The 15,013-nt window shown below is 34.5% G+C and overlaps 2 pseudogenes across 1 annotated transcript; one reads left to right on the top strand and one right to left on the bottom strand.

Moving 5' to 3' along the window:
- The first annotated feature begins 3,414 nt into the window (after positions 1 to 3,414).
- On the top strand, positions 3,415 to 6,463 carry LOC143577249 (RING-H2 finger protein ATL10-like; annotated as a pseudogene). Its single transcript, XR_013143083.1, has 3 exons — positions 3,415 to 3,794; positions 5,294 to 5,391; positions 5,886 to 6,463. The product of XR_013143083.1 is annotated as an RING-H2 finger protein ATL10-like (transcript).
- A 6,831-nt stretch (positions 6,464 to 13,294) lies between these two features.
- Positions 13,295 to 14,356, bottom strand: LOC143577247 (putative pentatricopeptide repeat-containing protein At5g37570 pseudogene; annotated as a pseudogene).
- Between the last annotated feature and the right edge of the window lie 657 nt (positions 14,357 to 15,013).

The raw sequence follows: 15,013 nt of genomic DNA, 5'->3' as shown, positions 1-15,013 counted from the left end.
TTAAACGCGCGCACATTATTTGGTTTTGGGAAGTTACCCATTGTCCCTGCTTAAGCCGGTGAAACCATTAGAGGGGGTATGCCCCTAACGCAACGCATAATGGGTAATGTCCATTAAAGACATTATGCTACCACACCATCACTCTCATCAGTAAAAAAAATGTGTAATGGATAACGTCCCTTAATGCTTATGTAATCGTTACCATTTCAAGTCTTATATGACATTATTGTAAAAATATTCATGCCCCTTCACACACATTTAGTGCTTAGGAGGATGGTATATGAGCTTTATTCACTCCTATAATGCCTCATTACAATTAGCCTTAACTCTTGTCTTCTTACACACCATTGTACATGATTTGGATATGGAGGATGTTTTAAAACATATAAAAGCCAAATAAATGTGTATACAAACATTCATATTAAATTAAAGAGCATACTATAAAATTTAAAATAAACTTTATAAATTATAATATGACATTGATACATATAAATGCAACTATAAAGTTGTATAAATAAACAACTTCAAAGATATAGACTATAAGTTTTTGTATATAAGGATTTAGATGTTAATTGAAATATTAACTGGCTTTATAAAAGAGAGAAACAACTAATTCACGTACCCTGATTTCCGAATACATCATTTTTGCTAAGATTTCGATCTCACCGTTTTTTACATAGTCGTTCACATGAGAACACAAACTTTCACAGTTTTTATATTCAATATATTTTTTCCATAACGTAATCTCATCACGGGTAATGAGCCAGGGTCTCCGGATCCCAGTCAGCAGCCCGACCAGCATACTAGCCAGTGGGCCTGGCCCACATCTATCCTACCTTTCAACTTTTCAAGGTCAAACTTTAGGTTTATGAACCCACAAGGCCTCAAAATCCGGGGATTTGTTATGGAAAGGGGCTTGTGCTTTTCTTAATAGCATTTGGAGCCACCAATATCCTAGTGAGTATTTCTAAGACGGGATGTTAACCATCCATTCAGATTTTGACGCTCAAGACCTCATCCAGGAACACCATCAAGGAAGAAACCCACAACTATAGAAAAACCACACTGAATCAGTTTTACTTGAAACCTTAAGATCCAAAGTCTTAACCATCACCTTATGTTATTGGATCATAATGCCAACGGACCCACCTAGACTCCTAATATGATATGTTATTGCACAATATCTATTTTTGTGATTTTGCCAAAACATGTCTCTTCTTTTTAAACGTTTTCAACTAAACTAATTTAATAAAATGCTGAAGAGGCTACCACGAGGGTAACACTAAAAAAGGCACCACCAAATACATCACCAACACACCAAAACACACATTAAAACCCGGAAGAAAATGCCAAAACACCTGAACCAACTATGATTAACCACGTTGCACTATATTAAACTGTCTACATTCTCTCGAACTGATAGAAAGACTTCTTGACTGATTCCCTGTCCAAGGCGACCAAGAGACTAATGTTTCCCACCATCTTGACGAGATATGTGGATTTGTCATTAAACGCTAAATCCTTACGCGTCTTCTATAAACACCTTAAAATAGTAAAAAATGATGCAATATACCACCTTTGCCCTCTTCTCTAGAACCTTTAAAAACTTGTACATCTCCAAGAGATCCATAACACTGAAAGCACAAATGTTTAGTCTCGGTTATCGATTAGTTGTACAAGATAGGTTCACTTTACCGAGTTAATAATAATCTGGACCAAGTTTAATGAAGACTTATTGACAAAATTAGAAGATTTCAACACATAATAGATATTTGACTCTTGATACAAATTGTTTGATTGATTAGTTTTTCTACTTGTCAAGATTATGCAAAGGGAAGATGGACCTCGTAAAGCATTATGATATTAGTTTTGGGTTTTATGTTTAATGAGAGATACAAAGTCTTTTAAACATCAAAAGATTCTGGTTCAAATTCAAAGTGAAAAATATTTGAATTTTAAAAGAAGGTACTATGATGTCAAATAAGAAAATATATGTTTAAAAGAACGAGGAAATATTAGATTTTCCTGTCACCCAATTGGCACCATTTCTTCAAAATGAAATGATTGTAAAAACTAAAAACAATTGAGCTAATGATAACTTAATTCATGGGCACACTTAACCATGACTAAGACATCCACTTCTTTGACCTCACTAGACACTCAATAGATATTTAGCAAGTAAGTTCTAAAAGGTAAGGTCGGAAGTTGGCCAACAACAACAAAAACGAAGTTAATACAAAGGAAAACACAAACAGAGAGAGACTTAGGATATGAAATTTTGAAAAATAAAATGTTCCATGGGAGTGTTGACAATTAGATCAATGGAATTGAAACTTGTTTTTTCAAGTTGTATTTTTATAAAGAAAAAAACCACGTAACTAACAAGAAGATAGAAACAGAGCAATTATACAACTTATAATGAAAAATTTGTTACCAAAGGGACTACTTGACATACATATGCATTAAGCTTAATACCTTCAAGGACATTTACAACAGATATAGGATTGTTGTTGGATATCTTGTTTGCGGTAGCCACTTGTTGAACTTATTCGATCAAGTTAATCAAAAAATCTAACACTATTTTTGATTTTAATTAACGAGAACATAATACAAATTATATGAAAACTTGATGGGTTTCTACTTTATATAACACACAAATTCTACTTCTACTCAAAAAAAAAAAAAATTAATTAAAATAATAAACAATTTGTATCTTAAACTTTAAGATAAATATAAAGTAAACTTATGCTCAGGGTGTTGAGGACGGATCGTGTTTGTTGAAATCTCTATCGTCTTTCATTCTTCTTAGGCATTCCATTTCCAATTTTCCACGACCATACATTCTCGTTTAATACTTTTTATAACCCTAACGTGATTTTGCGATTTTTCTTTGATTCAATGACAAATAAGTCTTTAATTTTACCTTGATTTTTTCAAGTAACATAATTCAATGTACTTTTCATCCAATTCTCGTTCATCTTTCGCTTATGCTACCAGCACCGATATTGTAGTTGTAGTTGTCATTAACTCAACCAGGAAATCGACTCAAGCTTAATGAGGCCTTAATGTTGAATATCAAGCTCAATAAGCTAATCATACGATTATGCTAGGCTCAACTCTTACCTATTATTTGAGTCGTAATTTTTAAATCCAACCAACTCAATTAGACAACTATATAGCTATGTTCATATACATATGATATACATATAAACTTGCAAATGAACCGAACATTCATTGACCAGCTCGTATACATCCCGGGCTCTAACCGAAACAACTACATAACATAAGGGGTCTAGTTTCAACCCCCCCCCCCCTATAAAATCTTCATTCACTCCAAATCATTTTTATTGTTGCAAAAATTATAGTCTTGCACTGTTGTTTGTTTGTAGTCACACCTCCCAATCACAACCCACCATTTCTTATAGACTCTTCTAATATCACCATCACCATCACCATCACCATCACCCTCCACAATCATCAATAAACAATTTCAACCCATCATTACAAACATCTCTCTACTGTCTATGATACAAACAATGAGATTTCAAAAACATATACCCAACAAGACAACAACAGACTATCGATTGGTTCTAGAGAACAAACAGTTTTAGAATATTAGACTTTCAGTTGGTGAAATGATGTCTCCTGGGATTAATTTAGTGATGACTGTAATTGGGTTTACAGTTAGTACTATGTTCATAGTGTTTGTTTGTACTAGACTGATCTGTGCTCGGATTCATTACATATCTGCTAGAAGATCTATTCGTATGTCTTCTGGATCTGACCTAAACGCTGTAAGTATTATTATTATTATTATTATTAGTTTATAATCTAAATTTAGAAGCACACGTGTCCGGTGGCGGATACAGGGTTCTTTTCCTGTGGCTCACCTTTTTTCGGTGGTATGGGGTCGGGTCATAATAATTGTTCAGTATGAACAAAATTGACCATCGAAAAAAGGTGAGCCCACATAAAAAAACGTTAGAATTTTCGGGTCAGGTCATAATGATTGTTCAATTTGAACAAAATTGACCACCGAAAAAAGGCGAGCCCGCAGAAAAAAACGTTATAATTTTCGGGTCGGGTCATAATGATTGTTCAATTTGAACATAACTGACCACCTAAAATAGGCGAGCCCGTGTAAAAACGTTAGAATTTTCGGGTCGGGTCATAATGATTGTTCAATTTGAACAAAACTGACCACTGAAAAAAGGCAAGCCCACAGAAAAAAAAAGAAGTTAGAATTACGGGTCGGTTTAGGCCAGTGTTGTAAAAAATGGCTATTGGCCGAGTACCCCTGGACTGGACCGAGTACTTGCAACTCCTTAGTCGACCAACCTAACATGCCTATTGACTTATGCAACCACGGATTGGGTATTTAGTTTTTTAGGAGTATTATTTGAAGAAGATGAGGACTCAAATGTTGATAATTTTTTTTTTTAAATAATTGTTTCATTAGCACTAAATATCAAGTTTTAAATAGTGTCTCCAAAAGAAAAGTATTCAATTGCTAGCTTTCTGGTTGTCCTTTGCAATTCTGGTATTGTGAACATGGGTGTGTGAAGTGGTTTTTAAGAATAACTTTAGGTGAATAGCTGGCCAAAAGTGTGAATAAAACTATAAAAGGGTGTTCAAAATGTATAGTCATGTGATAATTCATGAAGTTGTACTCTTGTTGGTGAAGATTTTTGTATAATATTACCAGGTTATGCATCTAGTTGTGCAACTTTAAACGGGAAAAATACTATACTAAACGTTTATTTTGTGTAACAGATATCAACCCTAACCTGGACATACTTTAAATATCATGCAACCTCAACGCTACTTGTTTAACCCGTATATCTAAATGTGCCAAACAGGTTGTAAAAGGGTTACAATCAAGTTGTAAACCTATTAAACAGGTTGGCAAGTTGTAATAAATGGGTTAGACGTGTCATAAACGGGTTGACTGAACGACCTGTTTAATTAAACGGATTAAACTAAGCATCCTAACACGAACCATTTAATGAAACGGTTGAACATGTCAACCCAGACACGATCTCTTTATATATTATATTAGACAGGACAACTCAAAATATGGTATTTTCATGTCTTGTTTTTTATCGTGTCAAGAATTGACAACCCTGATTTCGTGTATGGAATGTGTTAAATTCTCAGTGTTTTTCACTTACGTTTTTCATCTATTATTTTACAAATTGGTCAAGGCTCTAATGATCGTGTTTCATGGTTTCTACTTTCGGAGATGGCTCACATGTTTATCTATGATTAATTTTTGCCTTTTCTGTGTTGCAAGCGGGAGCGTGGCATGCGCGGCGTTGACTCTTTTGTTGCAACAAACTTCCCAACAAAGAAGTATAGCGATCCGTTCTTTTCTTGTGTAAAAGATGCTCAGTAAGTATACCTTTTAAAACTACCTAAATTAAACTTTGTAAAGAAGCCAATGCTTTCTGCAATGTAGCCAAAAGTTGCATTTTTGAATCGAGTGGTTTTTTAAGGTCTTGGTCTATTTGATAAGAAGTTAATCTTTATGTTCTATAAAAATGCAAGCTTTATACAATTCTATCTTATTTTATTTATCTAGATTCTATAGTGACATTCAATTTTCTTGTCAAAACCTATATTCCCACAACAACCTTGAAGTTGTAAAACAAAAGATGCTCAGTTTGACTTGGAAAGGTCAAACTTTGTTCTTGAACTATTTGGTTGCTTCAATGGATCAATGATGTGACATGTGAGCTATATTGAAAGCAAAGTAAGAATGTCAAGTTAATACTTAAATCTCTTTAACTAGAAGCTATCAACTGCATATTATCCAGCAGATTCCATCTTAAAAAAGTTTTGGTCAATGGTTGACTTTTTGACAATTTTCTTATTTTTTTTTGTAGATGTATAGTTTGTCTTTCAGACTACCACGCAGATGACACGCTTCGCATTTTGCCCTCATGTGGACACTTTTTTCACTCATCATGCATTGACATATGGCTGCAGCAACACTGCACGTGTCCTGTTTGTCGGGTGTCGTTACGTGAAGTATTTGACAAACGGTGCTCGATGCAGCCCATGTTTAGTTCAGCCGTCGGATTCTCATCAAGAGCAGATGGACCCCACCACTGATGGTCAACCACGGTCAACTGACAGCATACATGAAATGAGACCAAATACCTCAAACACGAACGATAATGATGATCCAGCTGGCTCGAAAAATCCGGTGAACAAACAGTTTGAAAGCCGGTCGGATGTTTAAGAACTCATAGATGTAAACAATCTTTGCAGCAACTTAGTGATGGTACAAACCGTACAATGTCAAAGAAGTCAAGGCCCAAGGGTGTTTGCCATCTTTTTAGGATATTGTTTTGTTTTGTCTACTACTAGTAAGTATCTGTAAATATTGAAAAGTCAGTTTGATAAGTACATAGATTGTTTTTGCCATAACTGTATACATGTATCTAGAAGTTAACTTTTTTTTTTGTATTGACATCGTCTCAACTTGTGTTGTTATTATCATCTATCTTATTGAACCATAGCGGTTGCATGATATTTGCACAAAAAAGGTAAGTATCGGAAAACGGGTGGGTCAGGTAATGGGTCAAAACAAGTTCAAGTCAACCTAGGTTTGGATCAAAACAAGAAATTGGACTTGAGCTGGATTTAGTCAATTTAGAAAAAAACAAAAACAAAAAAAAGGTATTTAGATAGGTTTACATGCTATAATATTATGTGGCGACAATGGTGGTGATGATGATAGTGTTGGTGGCATCACCGTGGCAACATTGGCGGAGTTAGCAACGTTTATCGCGGTGTAAGTGGTGAGATGTTGGAATCGACAATGATGGTGGGGATGATGTTAAGTGTTGACTATGGTGGCGGTTGTGGAGGCACGGAGGCGGTGGATGGTGGAGTCAATGAAGGCATTGGAGGTGGTTCCTTTCAATATATGAACATTACAAGGAAACCCTAGTTAAACTAATAAGCCCGATGGTCCTAATATGATACATTCCAATTCGTGTGTGGTGTTGGCCTATTTGAATCTTGGTTGGAAAGTTTTGTGAAAATAACATTTCTTCTACCTATCGTCTAATATGAGTGTAGCTAAATTGACTTGTTGTATAGTTGAGTTTACCCGAACGAATATATGCAACTTTTCTTTTATAAATGAAGTCGTTATTTGAAAAATGGATCATAATTGCCGCCCTAAACAAAAGTAATAAAGTCAGGTGTAAGCATTAAGTTATTTTAGTAATTCTTCATGTCAACATGACTTTCTGGTCTAGGTCTACTTTACAACACAACTATTTGATGTGTTTGTATATACCAATGCCTAAAAGCGACATGCTACAATTGTAAATATGTTTATAATATATTAAAGTAAGTATACAATTATACATCAAAGCAAACTTACATCACCATTTGGTTTATGGTTTATAATTTATATAGAGTTTGGTATGACTTTTTCAGTCTCGTTTTCAAACTGCTTTAAGAAATAAATTATTGCTAAAACCATGGTATAGTGATTTGTCTAATGTGAACGCATTAAAATTTAAAACCTAAGACTAATTTCATGATGTTTTTCAGTTTATTCTTTTAATTAGGCGAACACCTTAAAATGCAACAATTTTTTTATTTTTCTTACAAAAATCCTTGGAGCAGTTTTTTTCACATAAAGTCAGTACTCTATATAACATAATCCCGCATAATTTTCTACTAGGGTGTGCTCGTTTCACAAAATTCGTAGGAATTCGAAGGAATTGGATTAAAATCCCATGAGGTGGTGTGTTCGTTTCGTTGGAATTGAATCTTAATTCCATTTTGGTGTGTTCGTTGTCAAGAATTGGAATTGTAATTGAAATTCAATTCTTTCAAATTCCTTTAAATAAAGAGATTCCAAATCTTTCAAAAATGTAAAGGAATTCAAGTAAATTCATTGGAATCTTTTCTATGTGTGTTCTGTGTTATGTGATTTTGTTACTTTTCAATTGTTGGCCTAACCTTCAAGAATTTGCTTGACATCTAGTCGTCAACAAATCCCACTATTCTATCAGAAAGTGATCTCCAGAATACAAGGAGCATACGACATGTTAGATAAAAAATGCCTAAAAAATGAAAATTATACAAGAGTTCGCTATCCGGTTTTGTAGTTTTTAGGTCAAATTATTCGGAATAGTTTTTTTTTTGAATAAAGTAGTAAACCACTATAAAACCAGGGCCGGCTATAAGGGAGGGCCGGGTGGTCGACAGACCCCGGCCCGACACCCCGATAGGCCTGGATTTAAAAAAAAGTTATATATATTTTTATGAAAAACAATATGTATATATAATGTTTAAACTTAGTTACACAATCACTAGTTTGGTTTAGTGGCAAAAGGGTATGACTTTCAACCTAAAGGTTGTGGGTTATAACCTCACATGAGACATTTTAATCATATTTTTGCAAATAAAAAAATGTTTTTCACACAACCAAATCATAATGCCTAAAAAATTAAGACTCATTTAAAAATTAAATTGTTTAAATCCAACAAAATACCCTTTTTATTTAGGCCAAAAAAAAATTTCGCCTTCGGCCCAAAAATTTTTAGCCGTTCTCGAAGCCGGGCATGTATAAAACAGTTGAAAGTAGAAAGCGGACCAAACTAAATGGTACTACCGCTTGATTTTATAGCTATACTACGTTATTGGGTGTACAATGACTATGTAACCAAAAGTGAATGTAGAAGAAAAATTCATGGGTATCAAAAATCAAATTTTGGACCTGGGGCTATCCTAGTATTTGCTTAGGTACCCTAATACATAAAACAAAGAAGAATAAAACATTTTGCATTGATTTTGTGAAAGTTGAATGATATCCCGGACACCTCTTATCCCCACCTCCCCCCCCAAAAAAAAAACAAAAAAACAACTAAAAATTGCATTGATTTTGCACTTCGCCATTGAATGTAACACTATAATACATTGGTTGTACAAGGATTCATTTCTAGAGAGAAAATAGTTTAATACAATAATGAAGAGACCTTATGTAACAATTTAACATTTCATTAGTTTTGTTACATTAAACGGATTTAATGAATTGTCAGTCTGGTTTTACAGCGAACAGTTTTTAAATAAATGTGTCAAGTCCTGTAATAAAAAGGGATAACATTCGTCGATAAAGCCAATCAATAACTAGTTTGTGCGGTTTTGATCATTTGTTAAAGAGGAACGTAATAACTAAACGATCGTAAGAAAATAAACAGTTATGCGAAGTAGGGACACAATGCAATAAAACCATAACATGAGGGGCTTACAATGTTAGAAATCAAACACACTAATGACACCCTAGTTAAAAGATTAGCCACATGTATAACATGATTGTAGAGTCAACCTTCATTTCCAAACATGGCATTAGGTCTAAAACTCCATCTTCACTCTCAAATCTCATATATTCCATTCACGAAACTAGTTCGATCACCGCAAACACCCTTGTTCCAGCTAATTCAGCCGATTCAAGCATGTGGTTTGTCACCTTTACGTCTCAAACCGAGACAAACAAACCCTTGGGGATTCAATGTATTAAACATTAATCTTGGCGGGGGCGGTGGAGGAGGCATAGATGATGATAGAAAATTCGTTGGAGACGGAGAAGGAAATGGAGGCGTAGGTGAAGTTGTGATCAATGTATTTATTATGATGGCAAAATGGTTATTGGATCCAAAACGATAGAGTGTGAGGAAAGTGGGAATGTTGGAGTTCGTTGATGAGTTGATCATGTTGTGTTTAAGGGCGACGTGTGTATTGTATGTAGCAATGATGGAGATTGGTAATGTTGTTAACAAATGCTATGATGTTGTTCATTTGCTTCTACATGCTGATATTGATTTTCTTCACTTTCAATTCGTTATTGTTTAATAGAAGTTGTTTGTTTTATGAATTAGAAATGTTTTGAAATTTGTGGAGTATACAATTGCAACTTAATAAAAGTTTGCCAAATTGGAAATATATAATCTTACATTGTGTGAATTTGTGTGAACTAGTATTTAGTGCCCCGCGTTGCGGGGGCTCAAATCTAGTTTGGGTGTATAGGTGTATGTGTATCGTCTTAAAGTATTACAGTTAATAAATGAAAACATGACCAGGTGTTGTGGGTGTACATGTTTGACCACATACTTGAGCCATTTCATTTGATGACTGGATGTTACACTGTTACCTCATTGCTAAAAAGATGAAGATTCTTTGTTGGCTGGCTACACCAGTTAAAAACTTGGCAAAGCAGTAAAGTAAGACAAAATTACAATATAAATAGCTAGAAAAATAGTATTCATTAGTTAGGGGGTGTTTAGGATTTCTTATTTTTATTAATTTATAACTTATAAACTTTAAAAAATTACTAAGGTGTATAAGATAAGGTGTATAAGGTGTTTGGCAAACCATAAGATTTTATGGATTTTAACTTATGGTGAAGGCAAAATAGAGAGGCAAAATAGAGAGGTTTTGAAAAGTTAGAAATATTTAACGAGTTTAATTTATTTATTACACCTCTCTCACCCCTAAACCCCATTACACTCCTTTTAAAAAAAAGTGTCCATTTTAATCATTTTGGTTTTCCTCAAAACATAAGCTAATCCAAACATTCCTTTAAAAACTACTTTTCAAAATTTCGTAAATCCTTTTAATCAAAAGTCTTTTTTCACTTAAATAAGCAATCCCAAACACACCCAGCACCATGTTTACAGTTGAGTAGTATTAGATAAATATAAGGAAATACACGTAATGGCTTATCAACTAAATTAAATTAATACATTGAAAATGCTACAAAGGATGACACAGGATAACAATCCTTTACATTGATTCAAAAATTTAAGTTGTAACTTGGTCAAAATTCCGACTAAGATTCATCACACTTGTAGCAAGTTTCTGGTTGATGATGTTGCGAATGTTGGCAACTTTTGGGACTGAAGCAATGGTTTGACGTCCGCAACCGCCTGAAATACTTTTTGGTCTACGCTCTTCATCTAAAACGTTTCACTTTTCATATAATACTTCACCCACGCCACCACTTACTGTTCCGCCACCATCACCTAACCAGATCACCGTCGATACTCCTTTATTTGGGCTGCCGCAGGCGGTTGTACTCTCACGGAGTACACCCGCATCACCTAAATCTCCTTTTTAGTTTTAACATAATTTTATTTTTGACCACTCTAACCTTCTGGTGGCTATAAACACTATATAGAACATCAAACCGAAATCAGAATGTGTGAAGCTATGGCTAATTAGAGTAGAGATTTGCCCGCAAGGATCTTGGAATTGGATTTTGTAGAGGTGAGTGAATGACTGAATGCTTATGTAGAAGAAGAAACCACTAAAACGTGGCAGTGAAAACTACACGTATACTAAAACGTGGCAGCATCAAAGATATGATTATCAAAAGGAGGACATGTGGAACACTACACGTTAAAGATTCATGTGAATACCTACTTGTAAATAAAATCTATATGTCTAGTACAACACACAAAACACAATGTACAACCTTCTATGCATGAGAAAGTTCTAAATTAATATATATATAAATGTGTTGTTAACAATCCCATATTTAAAAATCATTAGCAACAGTCAAATCTTTCAACTATTTTTGTCTAAATTGATCTATGTTATTTTTCGAGTTTTAAACCAATGTTTTAGGGTTTTTTATCGGAAAAAAATACAAGTCGACTGATGTAAAATTTTCTCGACTTAGCTAAGAACACTATCAATGACGAAACTCATCACTATGGAAAAACTCATTGAGTCAGGTTTTAAACATGAGACTATAAGATCCAACTCCCGAATCTTAACAATCACTCTAAAAGTAATTTTCATGTATATACCAATGTTAGAGGGGGACATGATGCATTGTAAATATATAAAAGTATAGAAATATACATGAAATTTGATCAACTTTAAGTAGTAAGAAATAACTTATTTCTAAACCATGGTACAGTGATTTGTCTAATGTGTACACATTAAAAATTAAAAACCTAAGACGATGTTGTTTCAATTTTGAAAATCTACACCTCTTTTACTAAATTTCACGATGATTTTTAGTTTATTCTCTGAACTATTTTGTTATATTGACTACTTATTTGAGTACACTTAAATAGAGTAGTAATATTAATTTTCTAATTAAAGTATTTCATAGTTCACACAATGACACAATATCAAAACATGATAACAACTTTACACGTGTTGTATTTGAACTGGAATTCATAAGTCAATAGTGCTTTTGTCGTCAAACAAAAGCCCATGAACTCTTGGGTTCCATTCACACTGTTGTTGGTTGGAAACTTCCTTTTTCTTTTCTTTTTTTATTTTTATCTTTTGTGATTATTAATTTAGCATCACCCTTTGTGATTATGTTACTTGCCAATTGTTGACCTAAACTTCTAAAAAAATGTTTGGCATCCGGTTGTCAAGAAATCACATTATTCTCTCTCTTTGTGCTTAATTATATGCCATTCATAACATGTAACCATCCAAGTCTTGACACGTGATGGATTAATTAATTCTATGACCATGTAACACCTTAACACATAACTGAGAGACCTTAAGTAACATTTGAACATATCATTAGTTTCATTACTAAAAGGATTAAGTGATTAGTCAGTCTCGTATGATACCGTTGGTTTTAGAACCAAAGTGTTTCAGTCCGGTTAATTAAAAGGACACAACAGTCATCCATAAGAGTCGATCAATAACTTGTTGTACTGGTTTTCATTTGTTGAACGGGAACCAAGTGTTTGAAAATAAATAATTAGGGGTGTGCAAAAAAAAACCGAAAAAATCCGAAAACCAAGCCCTATTCGTAACAAAAGTGACCGACCGAATTGCGAATTCGATTTTCCATTCAGTTAGAGAATCACAAATTCGATGTCACTTGGGATACTAGATAAGTGATATCTGAACCGATTAACACTCTTATAAACAATTATGAGAAGTAGGGACACAATGCACTAAATCCATAAGATGAGTGGCTTACATTCTTAAAAACAAAACCAAAAGGATAACATTTAAAACTACTCCACCACTAATCACATCCTAATTAAAAGATTAGCCACATGGATAACATGTTTTCACAGTCAACCTTCAATTCCAAAACATGGTGTTATCTCTGAAACTCCATCTTCACACTAAAATCTCATCAATCCCATTCACAAAGCTAGTTGATCATCACAAACACCTTTAGTCCAGCTAATTCAGCCTATTCAAGCATGCAGTTTGTCACCTTTACACCTCAAAACAAGAAGAACAAACCCAAGGGGATTTAATGCATCATATTTAGAAGGATTTAACCACATTTTGCATGCATGTCCACTAGTGCTGCAGTCACGTGAGTTTGACCAAGGTCAACTGAACTTTGACTCAAATAGGAATCAACCCGTTTAGCCAATTCCCAGTCTCCAGCTTGTGAGCACGCAGACATTAAGCTCACCATTGCATACTCATCAGGCATAATATTCCTAGCAACCATGTCATTGAACGCTTTAACCGCCTCTTTAGGCTGACCATTTTGCGCATAACCAGATATCAAAGCAGACCACGAAACAACATCTTTCTCAGGCGATTGATCAAACAAAGCCCGTGCCGACGCCATGTCACCCGACTTCGCATACCCATCAATCATCGTATCAAACGAAACCATATTCTTATCCGGCATTTCATCAAACAACTTCTTCGCACATCCCATATCCCCCGACTTCACAAGCCCATTAATCATCACATTCCACGAGACCGCATTCCTCTCCAGCATTTCATCAAACAATTTCTTAGCCTCCAAATGATCCCCATTACTCGTATACCCAACAACCATAGAAGTCCAAGTAACCTCATTTCTCACAGGCATTTCATCGAACACCTTCCGTGCATTCCCAATCTTCCCACATTTCCCATAAAAATCAACCAAACTCGACCCGACAAAGATGTCGGATACCGTCCCATACTTAACCACCAACCCATGAACAACCTGTCCTTGATTCAACGCCAACACACCACCACAAGCTTTCAAAACCAAAGGAAACGTGTATTTATCAGGACCCACATAACAACTCTGCTTCATTCGTTTAAAAAAATTAAAACTTTGTGTAAAAGACGAGTGTGTGCAGTGGGCTTTCATAAGGGCATTCCAAACATAAATATTGGGTTGCAAAACCCGGTCGAAAACACTCGAAGCATACGTAATTTGATTAGGGTAAATTGAGCTACAAAAAGAGATGAACTCGCTTACGAGAACAAAGTCTTGTTCGGAGCCTTTGCGGATAATTAAGGCGTGAACTTGTTCTAGGGTTTTAAGGGTTTTGCAAAGTTTTAAAAGAACCCATGTTGAAGAAGATGAAGATGATTGACCCACCATGGTGGTTTTGGTAATTAATTGAATGCAATTGAATGTATGAGTTTATCAATTGAAGTAAAGGAGTATATATAGTAAAGTTGATTGAATTGAATTGAATTGAATTGAATTGATTTAGGTTACTACTGTAATAAAAGATAAATGAGTAGAGGAAGAAGACGTGGTAAAAAAATAATTGGGTTTTTTTATTATGGGCCGATATGTGTTTATGGGTTAGGTCTAGTTTGTAATTAGTTTCTTAATATTTAACTATTATGTCTGGGCCGTAAATTTGATGTTCTTGTTATTGTAATTTGTAACAAGGTTACAAGGCCCAGTAGAAAAAATATAAAAGTTGGAAGTAAGTGACAATTGAAGCAAGAATTGTTAAATTGTATTATTTAATTAATAGTAAGAACCTGCGTGATGTTGCGGCAACATCAAATTACAAAACGTTACTTGTTTTATGTTTATCAATTCACGATGGTAAACCTTGTTGTCGATCATAGTTCTTGTTGTGTTGGGCCTTGCTTATTTTATGGTACTTATGACCAGTGGCGAAGCTTGGGCTTAATCACAGCGGTGACAGAAGTCATGAACCTAGTACATCGGGGTTGACTGTGCTCAATACCTATAAGAATTTTCGGACAAAATCGTGTAAATTTACCCATTAAGCGAAAA

Source organism: Bidens hawaiensis, unplaced genomic scaffold, assembly GCF_021521415.1.
Source record: "Bidens hawaiensis isolate Kalapana, Puna unplaced genomic scaffold, B.hawaiensis_p1.1 tig00028495_1, whole genome shotgun sequence".
Lineage (NCBI taxonomy): Eukaryota > Viridiplantae > Streptophyta > Magnoliopsida > Asterales > Asteraceae > Bidens > Bidens hawaiensis.
The sequence above is the reverse complement of the archived record's forward strand: the minus strand, read 5'-3'. Positions and strand labels throughout refer to the sequence as shown.